Here is a 14,528-nt window from a genome sequence, read left to right as displayed (position 1 = left end):
TTTGCATTATAACTCGTGCTGTTTTAAAAGTTTCTATTTCTAAGAGGCAGGAGGAAGTATTATTGCATTATAGTTATCTTGGAGCACATTATAATAGTTGGACTCAGCCACTTTTGCAATGTTATATGCGTCGTGTGTGACTGGCATAAGATATGTCATATGTGCTAGGCAATCCGGCTCCAACCTCGATATAGGTTGGTCAAGGATCGCCTGACCGAAAAAAGGAGGTTTGAATTGGGCCACTTACTTGAAGCGGAATTACCAACGGACTGGGTCACGATTATCAACTAAATGTTTCATTCTCCTTCGAAACATTATTTGCGGACTAGTTTGTTGGCATTTCTTACATTATTGGTGAACTAGTATGTCTGACATTTCAGCTGGTAATGCCGACAATGATATTGATCACTAAACAATGGCATATCAAGAATTTCTAGTTTAAGTATGCGATAAATAATTACGTAGAATAATTGTTAATTTAAATAAACTGTTGGTTTCTAGGGATTACAAGAGATAAAAGCCGGGCGTAATACAACCCAAAAGAAGGAATACAAAAGAGGAAACTGAACTAGAAAGAGATTACAAATGTAAAAACGAAACAGTAACCGTGAATAAAGTTTGAGCCGAGTCGAGGAGGCCTCTTCCCGCAAGACGAGATACGCCCCGGTAGTGCTCTTCGGTTTGGCGTGTCGTCCCCAAAGGTAAAACGGCTACGTCACTATTGATGCAGCACCGCAATCAGTAGAGCTCCGGCGAACTGGATGTAGGAGAGGGCAGAGCTTCGACAGAAAGACAATGCAGAGAGGGAGAGAGCTTATGCTGTAATGCTTGTGAATGATGTAGTGTAATGCATGGAGTGGCTAGCCTATTTATAGGCTCAGTCCACTGCTGTGGGTCAACAGCCATGAAGGCTCATCATGGCAGATTTGTAACCGCCGACGGTTATGAGCGTGTGGCAGGAGTGTGCCATCCGTGTGTGGAGCGTGTGGATTTCTCACGTGGCAGCTGTGACTGTGCCTCGCTTGACGACGTGTCAAGCCACTTGGATTGCTGACTCGGCTGTGGGCCAAAAAGAATAGTTTGGGCCAAGCCCCAAGCCCAAAGACCACCCAAAGACCAATTGCCAAGATCCAAGTCCAAGTCCAAGTCCAAGTCCAAGATCAAGATCAAGATCGAGATCGAGATCGAGATCGGGATCGGGCCCGGGCCCGCGGCCGCGAGCGCGAGCACGGGCTCGGGCTCGGGCGGGCGGCGGCGGCGGCGCGCGCGTGTGGGCTCTTTCACCCATCTTGGTCCACTATAATTATTAAGTAACATAAAGTCACTTAATTTGTACACATTAAAAGATGTGTTAATCCTCCAATGTGGGATAATTAACACTAGTTAATTATTCCCTAAGCTCCAACTCCAAGCTTTAATAAAAGCTAATTATGCCCAACTTTAATCCACTATTTCTCACTCACCGGAAATCGGATTTGAGAAAGTGAATATACTACATTTATCTACGTAAAATGTAGATCGACGCTATGTCATTTAATTTCACAAAATTAAATGTCTCGTCACATTTATTATTTGGTCAAAATCCATTGACCGGGCATATTTAATACCATGATTTCTACAATCCCCCACATGAGTGGAAATAGCCGAATGCATATGCATGCAGACACAAGCTCAACCCTTGAGAGGTATATAAGCATAAGGATAGGTAGTTGTTGACTTTGAACCCTCCATAGTCGACACCATCGGATACACAGGCGGCTTAGTAGCGCGATGCTTTGAACTAATCCCCCACGGCGTGCACCGAGACAATGGTGTTAACGCTTAAACACCTCAACCTCATCCGTTCTCACGTTTTGTGTCCATTGCGGTCTTGGACACCACTTTGGATTCATAAGTGCGTTTTTTTTTTATGAAGCGACCACACTTCGCACTTACATAGGTGATTCTTAGTCAAGTACCTTGCCATACTTGGTCTCTTTGAGAATTCCATCTCTTTGAGATCCTTAAGAACCATTAAAAGTCATAGACTTAGCCTTTACCACTAGGCAAGCTCTCCAACACTCTATTGCTCTCTAGGGAATAGATATAGTTGAGTGTTTCTCATGAACTCTCATAGCTTAGTTGTCCCTTTGAACCAAGTTCTTGGGATCTCCAGTCATCATGGTTGGGTTACCACTATGATAATTCTTTAGTTTGTGGATTTCAAACCCATTCCCTCTAGCAACTTATTCATTTGATCACGGTTTAACCCTTTGGTTAGCGGATCCGCTAGATTATCTATTGACTTCACATAGTCAATTATAATCACCCCTGTTGTGATCAAATGTCTCACGGTGTTATGTCGTCGACGTATATGTCGAGACTTACCGTTATAGAAGCCATTGTTTGCCCTTCCAATATTTGCTTGGCTATCGCAGTGGATCAACACTGGTGGCACTGGCTTAGACCAACATGGAATGTCTTCAAGGAAGTTCTTAAGCCACTCGGCTTCCTCACCAGCATTATCCAAGGCAATGAACTCCGATTCCATTGTTGATCGGGCTATACAGGTCTGTTTTGTGGATTTCCACGATACAACACCACCCCCAATAGTAAAAACATATCCACTTGTTGAAAGTGAGTTTCTATTATCGGATATCCAATTGGCATCACAGTACCCTTCAAGTACCGGGGGGTATCTCGAGAAGTGTAGCCCAAGATTTTGAGTGTGTTTTAAATATCTCAAAACCCTCACAAGAGCTCTCCAATGCTCTTTGCTTGGATTGCTCGTGTAACGACTCAACTTGTTCACGGCACAAGCAATGTCAGGTCGAGTGCAATTAGTCAAGTACATAATGCACCCGATGACCCGTGCATACTCTTCTTGTGCAACGGGCTCGCCTTTGTTTTTGCTCAAGTGAACGTCGAGTTCAATTGGAGTCTTAACCGGCGCGCCATCATAGGCTTTGAATTTATTCAATATCTTCTCAACATAATGTGATTGTGTTAAGATGATTCCATCATTCGTTCTTAGAATCTTCATTCCAAGAATTACATCGGTTAGACCCATGTCTTTCATGTCAAAGTTTCTCTTTAACATGGCATTTGTATCGTTAATTACTTGAGTGTTGCTACCCAAGATTAACATATCATCAACGTAGAGACACACTATAACATGACCGTTATTAGTGCTCTTGATGTAGACACATTTGTCGCACTCGTTGATTTTAAACCCATTTGATAACATCACATTATCAAACTTCAAGTGCCATTGCAATGGCGCTTGTTTCAATCCATATAGGGACTTTACGAGCTTGCATACCTTTTTCTCTTGTCCAGGTACTACAAACCCTTCGGGTTGTTCCATATAGATTTCATCTTCTAGTTCACCATTTAGAAACACGGTCTTTACATCCATTTGATGAATCTCAAGATTGTGCAATGCAGCAATAGCGAGAAGCACTCGTATAGATGTAATCCTTGTTACAGATGAATAGGTATCGAAGAAGTCATGTCCTTCCTTTTGTTTAAAACCCTTTACTACTAATCGGGCTTTATACTTATCAACTGTTCCATCGGCCTTAAACTTTCTTTTAAGAACCCATTTGCATCCTAAAGGTTTAGCACCTTCGGGCAAATCAACCAACACCCATGTGTGGTTTAGCAAAATTGAATTAATTTTGCTTTGAACAGCTTCTCTCCAATGCAGCCCGTCTGGGCCAGCAAAGGCTACTTTTATCGATGTTGGTTCTTCATCCACACATGAAAGCAATGTAGTCAGGACCAAAAGTTTTCGGTGTTCTGACTCTATTACCACGTCTTAGTACTGTATCTTTTGGATCGGGCCTTGCACGCTTGAGCGATTCAGGTTCCGCATCTGCTGATTTAGAACTAGTGGCTTCTTCTTCCACTTGTTTAGAACTAGTGGCTTCTTCAATTCTTGTCTCAGAATTGGTTGAGACTTTTTCCTTGTCTTTGCAAGGAAATGTATTTTCGAGAAATACAGCATTCCTCGACTCAATTGTTGTTCCTACTGTGATAGTCGATATTTCAGACTTGTGAACAACAAATCGATATGCACTACTGTTAAGTGCATACCCAATGAAGATGCAATCAACCGTCTTAGGTCCGATTGTAACTTCTTTGGGCGGAGGAACCATCACCTTTGCCAAACACCTCCACACTTTGAGGTATTTGTAGGATGGCTTCCTTCCCTTCCACAACTCATAAGGAGTGACATCTTTTCCTTTGAGAGGGATCTTATTCAAGATATAGTTGGCTGTCAAAACAGCTTCCCCCCACATGTTATGTGGTAATCCTGAAGTTAGAAGCAGTGCATTCATCATCTCTTTTAGAGTTCGATTTTTGCGTTCTGCAACACCATTAGATTGTGGTGAATATGGAGCAGTTGTTTGATGAATTATACCACTTCCGTTGCATAACTCCTCAAACGGGGCTACATATTCGCCTCCTCTATCGCTTCGAATCATTTTGATTTTACAACCAAGTTGATTCTCAACCTCGTTCTTATAATTTTTGAACGCTTCTATTGCTTCATCTTTACTTCTTAAAAGATAAATGTAGCAATACCTTGTGCAATCATCTATGAAAGTGATAAAGTACTTTTTACCACCTCTTGTTTGCACCATCTTTAAATCACATACATCCGTGTGAATTAATTCAAGGGGTTTTGTGCTTCGTTCAACCGAGTGAAACGGCAACTTAGTCATTTTTGCTTCAAGACAAATTTCACATTTATCTTGGATATCCAATTCATTAGCCTTTAGTAAGTCTAAATTTACTAATCTTTTAATGGCTTTTGAATCTACATGTCCCAATCTACAATGCCACAAATTTGAAGACTCGGTCAAATAAGAGGAAGTAGATGCTTTATTATTATTAGCCAATGGCTTTGCAACACTGCGAGTTGCTACACTAAGCTTGAAAAGCCCATCGGTTACATAACCTTTTCCGAGGGATTTTCCAAACTTATACAAGACAAACCTATCAGACTCAAATACAAGTTTAAACCCCTTATTAACTAGTATTGATCCTGACACTAGGTTCTTGCGGATGTCCGGGACATGCAGCACATCCTTCAAAGTGATTGTGACGCCAGACGTCATCATGAGAATCACGTTGCCAACGCCGAGGATTTCAGACGATGCTTGATTCCCCATGTTGATTTTCCTTCCTTCAACAGCCGTGTAGGAGGCAAACTTGCTCCTGTCGGAGCAAACATGAGCAGTAGCGCCGGTGTCGATGTACCAGCCTCCCTTGTTATCAACAAGGTTAACCTCTTCAGTGACCACTGCAATGAGGTCGTTCTCATCCCAGTCCTTGAACTCCTTCTCAACGACGTGGGCTGCCGGCTTCTTCTTCTTGCTGCGGCAGTCTTTGGCAAAGTGGCCCGGTTTGCCACATTTGTAGCAGTCGCCTTCAAACTTCTTTGAAGGCTGCTTTCCCTTCCCTTTGTCGTTTGGACGGTTTGGGCGAGGGCGTTTGTTGGAGGGACCGCCCCGCTCCAACAGGTTGGCTTTGGCTTCATTTGGGGTGAAGCCCTTAGCCTTTTGATCACTTTTGCGCACGTCGGCCTCAATGCGCAACTTCACGATCAAGTCTTCAAGGGTCATCTGCTTTCGCTTGTGCTTGAGATAACTCTTGAAGTCCTTCCAACTTGGAGGGAGCTTGTCAATGATCGTGCACCTTAGGAACTTATCGGGCAAGGTCATCCCTTCAGCCACTAAGGAGTGGATGATCATTTGGAGCTCTTGGACTTGCTCCATGATGGGTCGAGAGTCGACCATCTTGTAGTCCATAAACTTGGATGCTACAACCTGTTCAGTCCCTGCAGCATTGTCTATGCTATATTTATTCTCTAGGCTTTCCCACATTTGTTTAGATGTGGTTACATTGGAGTATACATTATAGAGGCTATCATCTAATGCACTTAAAATAAAGTTTTTACATAGATAATCCCCTTTTCTCCAAGCCTCATAGTCCGCCATGACTTCGAGCCTAGTCTCTTGGTCGCTTGGCGCGGGCAGCTCGTTCTCCGTGAGGAAGTTGGCGACGCCCAATGTTGTCAAGTAGAACAACATCTTTTGGTACCACCTCTTGAAGTCTGATCCTCCAAACTTGGGTGGTTTCTCGGCCGGTGGCATCATTCTTGGTGCCAAAGGTGCCGCAGTTGGTCCTTGGAAGGAACCAATTCCGTTGCCCCCGAAGGAGCCAACAACGTGGTTGGGCATAGAGCCCCCACCATTCACGTTAGGCATAGAGCCCGCCATGAACGTACTATCCCCGAAGGGACTAGCACTCGCATGAGACCCGAAGGCCCCAGCATTCGTGTGAGGCCCGAAAGCCCCAACACTCGATCCATTACAGGATCCGAAGGAACCACTAAAAGTGGAACCAACCGATCCACTCGAGGTGGATCCACCAGTGAGCCCAAGGGGGTTAACGAACTCCCAAGGGGTTGTTGATGAAGAGGGATAGCGCCCGGGAGTGGGCATCATCGTCGGAATTGACGACGTATTGACCGGTCCAGTGGTCGCCATGGTGGAGGGAATGGCGGCGGTGGTGGCGGCAGCAGTGGTGTTAGATTCAATCGACATCTCCAGCAAAGGTTTTAATTGTTTCGAAAGTTTTAGTTCAGTTTAGGAGGTCCAAATCCCTTGAAAGGCAAGTAATCTCGTCTTGCGATTGTTGGTTTCTAGGGATTACAAGAGATAAAAGCCGGGCATAATACAACCCAAAAGAAGGAATACAAAAGAGGAAACTGAACTAGAAAGAGATTACAAATGTAAAAACGAAACAGTAACCGTGAATAAAGTTTGAGCCGAGTCGAGGAGGCCTCTTCCCGCAAGACGAGATACGCCCCGGTAGTGCTCTTCGGTTTGGCGTGTCGTCCCCAAAGGTAAAACGGCTACGTCACTATTGATGCAGCACCGCAATCAGTAGAGCTCCGGCGAACTGGATGTAGGAGATGGCAGAGCTTCGACAGAAAGACAATGCAGAGAGGGAGAGAGCTTATGCTGTAATGCTTGTGAATGATGTAGTGTAATGCATGGAGTGGCTAGCCTATTTATAGGCTCAGTCCACTGCTGTGGGTCAACAGCCATGAAGGCTCATCATGGCAGATTTGTAACCGCCGACGGTTACGAGCGTGTGGCAGGAGTGTGCCATCCGTGTGTGGAGCGTGTGGATTTCTCACGTGGCAGCCGTGACTGTGCCTCGCTTGACGACGTGTCAAGCCACTTGGATTGCTGACTCGGCTGTGGGCCAAAAAGAATAGTTTGGGCCAAGCCCCAAGCCCAAAGACCAATTGCCAAGATCCAAGTCCAAGATCAAGATCGGGATCGGGCCCGGGCCCGCGGCCGCGGCCGCGAGCGCGAGCACGTGCACGAGCACGGGCACGGGCTCGGGCGGGCGGCGGCGGCGGCGCGCGCGTGTGGGCTCTTTCACCCATCTTGGTCCACTATAATTATTAAGTAACATAAAGTCACTTAATTTGTACACATTAAAAGATGTGTTAATCCTCCAATGTGGGATAATTAACACTAGTTAATTATTCCCTAAGCTCCAACTCCAAGCTTTAATAAAAGCTAATTATGCTCAACTTTAATCCACTATTTCTCACTCACCGGAAATCGGATTTGAGAAAGTGAATATACTACATTTATCTACGTAAAATGTAGATCGACGCTATGTCATTTAATTTCACAAAATTAAATGTCTCGTCACATTTATTATTTGGTCAAAATCCATTGACCGGGCATATTTAATACCATGATTTCTACATAAACACCATAATCTTTGATTATTATTCCCTCCGACCCCCAATATGTGTCCCACTTTGACCCGTCACGGGTTTTGAAAAATGTAAAGGAAAGTAAGTTGAAAATGTTAGTGGTGTGTGGATCCTACTTTTATATATTAGTTTTATAATATAATGTGAGGAGAAATGAGTTATTGGAATGTGGGGTCCATTACCAAAAGTAGTGAAAGTGATGTGGGACAATTGATAAGGGACATACCGAAATGGAAAACTGAGACACATAATAGGGAACAGAGGGAGTATAATAGATCATTAAAATAGCTAAGAATCGGATCATGCTCATGTAAATATACATCGCAGACTGATCATGTAGACCGACTAAACCTATCCATGATCGTGTATGTGTATGATAATTACATGAACTGATCAAGCAGACTCACTCTAGACCTATCCACATGTCGTTAGGCACAAATTCGATGCAATATTTTAAAACCTTAACCCACAAAACTATAGACTAGCACATGGAAGTAATGATCGAATTTCACATTGATTGAGGGCTATAGGGTGTGTGTGAGGACATTCTGGGAGGAAAGGGGGTTGGCTGTTGCCATGCTACTTTGAGTGGGTTAAGAATTAACTACTTGACTGAAATGTAAAATAGAAAATTATATCAAAACTGATCAACTAGAATGAAAAGACATGAAGGCGAAAATAAGTTAACTGGACATATTATCTACTTGACTGGAAAGATGAGCAGACTCTCAGTTGGAATGTAAAGGTACGTGAGCATGAATAAAGAGACTAAGCCTGAACCGATACGTAAAATATACAAACATTTAAATTTGACCTAAGTCAACAATTGAGCACCTACAACCAACCGATAAAGGTAAAACTTTCTAAAATAGATAACCAAGGTAAAAAGTAAATTGGGACCATATTACCCTAACCGGCTAAACAGACTTAAAAGTAAAAAAAGCATGCAAGGACAAAAGCAAAATGCACATCTTTGATCTGATTTCCTATGATTGTCTACTGCATCTTCCTCCCCCAACTACGCAAAACAAAGCATTACAATCACCATGGATGAACAAACCTTAAGAAAACTGAGCATGCTTTAAACAAAACATAAATACGAAATTTAATCTGGAAACGACTAGATCTACACTAACTGATCAACTAGAAAGCGAATAAAACAGAACTAAAGCTATCCATGCATTTTCATTGCACGCTAAATAAACTTGATTTGTGAAATTAAACTAGATCTATGAAATTAAACAACTAACAATTCCGAAAGCATCCAATAAAACATAAATAAAGCTTAACATCACAAGATACAACAAAAATTTCCATAATACGAAAGGTAAAATAATATCCAACGGTTAAAAAGCAAGGTTCAACTTAAAACAACGATTAACTAGGAGTTCCGAAACTAAACACTTCAAACATTTAAGAAATTTAACTAAAACGATGCAAAATATGAAAGTAAATGATTGTATCTTCACTCCGAAGAGTGGTGGAACAAAATCTAAGATTAAACGGCCGAAACTAGGCAGGAATTAAAGCACTTGTTAGGATTGGTATACTGAAAAACATATTTCGAGCATGTTGCAGTTCTAACCCAGGCGAGAAGAAGTAATTTTATTGTATTGGTGTTTGCTTATGCATTTATAAGATATTTTCAATAATTTAAATGTATAAGAAGTAAACAAGAAGCAAACAATTCTAATTCTTTTGCATAGTAGATTGGTCGTGAACGATATTCACAGAAGGTGACGCAATCGGTTCTTTGTAGAAGAGAAATAGAATTTCACAACCTAGATAGGATTTGACTACCTATCGTGAATGGTTGAAGTGTCAGTCCGCATGTTTCCTTACCTTAGGAAATAAACGACACTGGTGTTGTGTTGTATAGCACTGAAAGATCTAACAGTTGAGATAAGTCTTTATTGCTATTTAGATAAGGTCTTGGTGATTGTTTTTCCTTAATCATCGTTGATATAACATTAAACTTACGATATTGATTATGCACTACTCTGATTTATCAAATGGTGCGGATTTTTCGTAATCCAAGAATCCTGATATCTTAGGTAGTTGTGATCAATGTCTAGAAATGCTAGTATTGTTATTGCAATGAATCGTGTGCTGAGTGAATCCAATTTGATAATATCCTTAAGTGGTGTTCGAAAAGGGTTTTATTATTCAGAAACCTTGTTCCAGAATAATAAATAAAGATTTTGAACTAGACAACTCTTGGAAAAAAATATTAATTAATAATAGACTTAAATTAATTAATAAATATTTATATCTTAAACACGTGAAATAATAAATTAAAGAGGTAAAGCCCAGATTACTCGTAATTTGGGATTGGACGGGCATTCAATATTATTTTACTTTAGTGGCTGATAATAAATATTATGTTGGACAAGTCCACCCTTTATGGATCCCTAATCTGACCAATAATAACTCTATTTAGACTGAAGACAAATTTAATTAAATAAAATCATTAATTCGTTCCTATCTCTCTGAGATTGAACGATATTTCTCAGTTCTCGCATAACTGAAGTTTTGTCTTCTTTCTAATCAAGAATTTTCGATTCTCACAAGTTTTGCCCACCCAAAGGTCATTATCTGAGTTCGGGATATATATTAGAAGATTCCTGGTCTAGTACGAAGATCTTCATGTGGAGAAGGCGCAAACAATCGTCAATTCATCGGAGAATCTGTTTGGTAATCCTAAATGGTAGAATATCACGAATTATGGTTTTAATTCCTTAAGCATGATTTATGTGTGTTCTTGTATGCAATTGATTGTTTAACATGTGGTTAATTAATCTCATAATCTATCAAATAGATCTGTAGATCTGATTTATTTGTTTATGCATGACTTCCGCTGTGCAAGAGAACAAATATGGAGTGTGGAGTGAGGTGCGATGTGTTCTTTCGGCTTTCTCCATGGGGGTCTCTGGAGGAGGGGGCACACCTTCTTCTTTACTAAGTTTCCCTATTTATATGACGACTCCTAGCTCCAATCTTTAGGGCACCTTTCCTCTGATTAGTCATTTGTACCACTGTAGCAAAGGGTATCTTCTGATTCTCTCTATTTCTTCTTGCACTCCTTGCAATGCTAGCACCTTATGGTAACTCCTGTTGACCCCTTGGGCGGCTTCACTACATTTTCACTCTAATTTTCTTTGTTCGCATCTGCTTGGCCAGTTTGCACTATCTAAATGATCCAACAACCATCCTGCACACTTAAAAACTCACGAATCGTGTAGTATCTCCCTAGGAAACCTGCTAAATCATCGAAAAGCTAATGCATGAAATAAATCTTATCAGCGTGTGTCAATTGTTATATTTGATACAAAAAGCATGCTTCTAACTGCCCGTGCCCTTATTTCCCAACTATACAAGAATAAATTTTTTTTATAGTATTATTTTGTTCTTTAATTAAATTAAATAAACTAGTCAAGAAAACAATATACCAACCGAGTAGATACGATGAATGCCTAAACCATCTAGCTTTAGCTTTCAGTGTATTTGAGGCAAGTATGGATAAACAAACTTTTAGGTCTAAACCATTCCAAAAATGGTTAAAGTCATGGAAGAAGAAACTGAATCGTTAAAAATAAACAAATATTGATATTAGTACCCTGACCTAAGAATGTCTTCATGGTTATTGTTGATGGCCTTAAAAGAGGAAATATAGGGTTCAAGATATAAAGTCATGTTAGTGTCTAAAGGATTACTCAACAAGATGTGGTGAAATACTAATACAAATCCCAATATGGCTTCGACTATAGATTCTGCCGATGATCTATCACAATAGTAAAGGTGTGGTTGGGAATGGAGATGAGAATATAAATAAGGAAGGTTGAACAATCTATCGCAATAGTAAAGGTGTGGTTTGGAAAGGACATGAGAATATAAATAAGGAAGGTTGAACGACAACCGTTTCAATAATTACCAATTTTACTGCTTTTCATATTTAGTTAATCAATAGTTTATGTTAGGACCTATATAACCCTTATGGTTTGGAAGGGATGGAGGAGACTATAAAGTTATCATTTTCACGTGTTGGAAATAAATCAGGAAATCAATTTAGAAAGGAAAGACTGGGAGAAATCAAGTAAATTAGGCAACATAATATACTCTCTTAATTTAGGAATAAGGGCAAATCTTGCCTTGTTTATAGTTTTCTCTAGCCTATTTAAAGGGCATGTATAAAGTTGAATAATCAAGCAAGTTGAATGACTAATTCCTCGATCTTTCAACATGGTACGAGAGCAAAGGCTCAGAAAAATATCATCATAGCCTAAATACCTTTCCCGACCAAGAAGGCATTTTTTCCAACCTACACGGAAAAATGTTAGACAACGAGGAAGAAAAGCCAAATATTGAAGATGCACGATTCAAGATGAGTAAGAATGTTACTCTAGCCGTTAAACTTAACGGGACGAATTACTCCTTGTGGAAACGGCTAATGAGGGTGGCAATTGTAGGGAGGCGGGCAAATCGATACATCACTGGTATCCCGTCTCCGCCGGAACCTGGAATGCGAGGCTACTCAGATTGGGAGGAAGCCGACATGACTGTATTCTCATGGATAATCGACAATGTTGAAACTGAAATCGTTGTCGATTTCGCACATCATCAAACCGCACAAGCTCTATGGGAGAGCTTACAAACCACGTTTGAGAGCACCGCCGACCCGTATTTACTCTACGATTTGGAAGAGAGGGCTGGAAAGATTGTACAAGGAGAACAGAGCCTCGAAATGTACTGGAGGCAACATCACGACATCTGGATCGAGATCGATCGATGTCAGCACCAGCCTGTGGACTGCTGCGATAAGGGAATCAGCCAACTTCAGACATATGTAGGAACCCGGAGGTTGTTCAAATTCATAACCGGACTGAACTCGAGATATGACGGAATTCGGAGGGACATTCTTAAGGAGATCCCGTTGCCCTCAGCCGAGACCGCGTACGGCCTAGTGAAAAGAGAAGCTACACGGAAAAAAATTATGCCGGCAGCAGACTCCGATCACCAGACCGGCGCAACCAACGACGGCTCATCATCGGGTCAGGTGGGACTAGGGTTCACGGTCAGAAATCTACAACAACAACAACGCCCAAATCTACCGCCGCCGCAATGGACCACCGCTCAACCGCCCAACCGCAAAGGAGGTTTCAAACCCGACAAATAAAAAATGTGGTGCTCACACTGTGGGAAGAACAAACATACCAGAGAGACATGCTTTCTCCTCGTTGGATTTCCGGAGTGGTGGGATGAAAATCAAAAGGCGAAAGCTCGACTAGCGGTGGGAATCGAGGATGGCAGCGGACTGTTTCCGCAAGAGGCAGGCAACCGGGAGGTCGCCGTTGCCCGTGGGAGAACGGGAGAAGCCATCCAGCAGCCGGTCGGAGGTGGCAGAGCCTGCGACGGAGGTGGAATCGGAGAGGCAGCGTTTGCAGAATGGAAAGGAGGCGGTGCCTATTTTGGAGGTCGGGTTAGGATTGAATAATCCCCAATTTGATTTAACTCTTGGTCCCTCAACTATTTGTGATACTAAAATGAGACCCCATGGCATGAATAGTTCTAATTTCAGTCCCCATAATTCTAGGAATGTGCAATTAAGGCCTCAGAATAGGGAAATTCGAAACATGACCCCAAAATAATATGAAAAATCCTTTGAGTCCTAATCGTTTTGCACCCCTAGAACATATTGGAATTGCTTGTGTTGCCCAAAATAAAATTGATCCTAAGGAGAGTGGGTGGATATTTGATTGCGAAGTAACTGATACGATGTCCTATGATAGAAATGATTTTTCTAAATTTGATGAAGCAACCAAAAGCCATATACAAACTTCCGATGGGGAACTAACTGTTGTGGGTGGGAGTGGGACCATTGAAATTTCTCCTACTTTGAAATTCAGAAATTGTCTCTATGTGTCCTAACTGTCCCATAAACTCATGTCTATTAGGCACGTGACGAAAGAATTAAACTGTACATTACTGATGCATCCAAACTTCTGTGTATTACAGGATATCCGAGGAGGATAATTGGGCGTGGCACTGAGCGTCAAGGCCTCTATTATGGGGATGAGATTGCTCAACAAGGTGGCACCGCGATGCTTACTCACGGATCTGCAAACCGGGAAGCTTGGTTGTGGCACCGCAGACTGGGGCATCCATCCTCGGGTTATTTAAAATTGCTTTTTCCGAAATTTTCTCATTTTAAAGATATTACTTGTGAATCCTGCATTTTGGCATAAAGCCACATACAGTCGTTTCGATCAAGTGATACTCGTGTTGAGACTATTTTTTCTCTAGTGCATGCTGATGTTTGTGGTCCAGCTCCTATTGTAGGAGATCATGGTTTCAAGTACTTTCTTATTTTTGTGGATGATTGCACTAGATTGACTTGAGTATATTTTCTAAAACATAAATAGGAAGGTTTTGAAAAATTTGCCTTTTTTTCCAGGATGATTCAAACCCAATTCCAAACTACTGTTAAAATCCTTAGATCTGATAATGGTAGGGAGTTTGTTAACAAGGAAATGACAGAATTTTTTTAAAAACAAAAGGTTAGTCTACCAAACTACTTGTCCCCACACTCCTGAACAAAACGGGGTAGCTGAACGAAAAAATAGGATAATTTTAGAGGTCACAAGAGCCCTTTTCTTTGACTCAAATGTTCGTAAATTCATATGGCCAGAAGCTGTTGCTACTGCCATTTACATGATTAATCGGCTGCCTACTAAAATTT

The sequence above is a fragment of the Salvia splendens genome, chromosome 18 (assembly GCF_004379255.2).
Source record: "Salvia splendens isolate huo1 chromosome 18, SspV2, whole genome shotgun sequence".
NCBI classification, from domain to species: domain Eukaryota; kingdom Viridiplantae; phylum Streptophyta; class Magnoliopsida; order Lamiales; family Lamiaceae; genus Salvia; species Salvia splendens.
The sequence above is the reverse complement of the archived record's forward strand: the minus strand, read 5'-3'. Positions refer to the sequence as shown.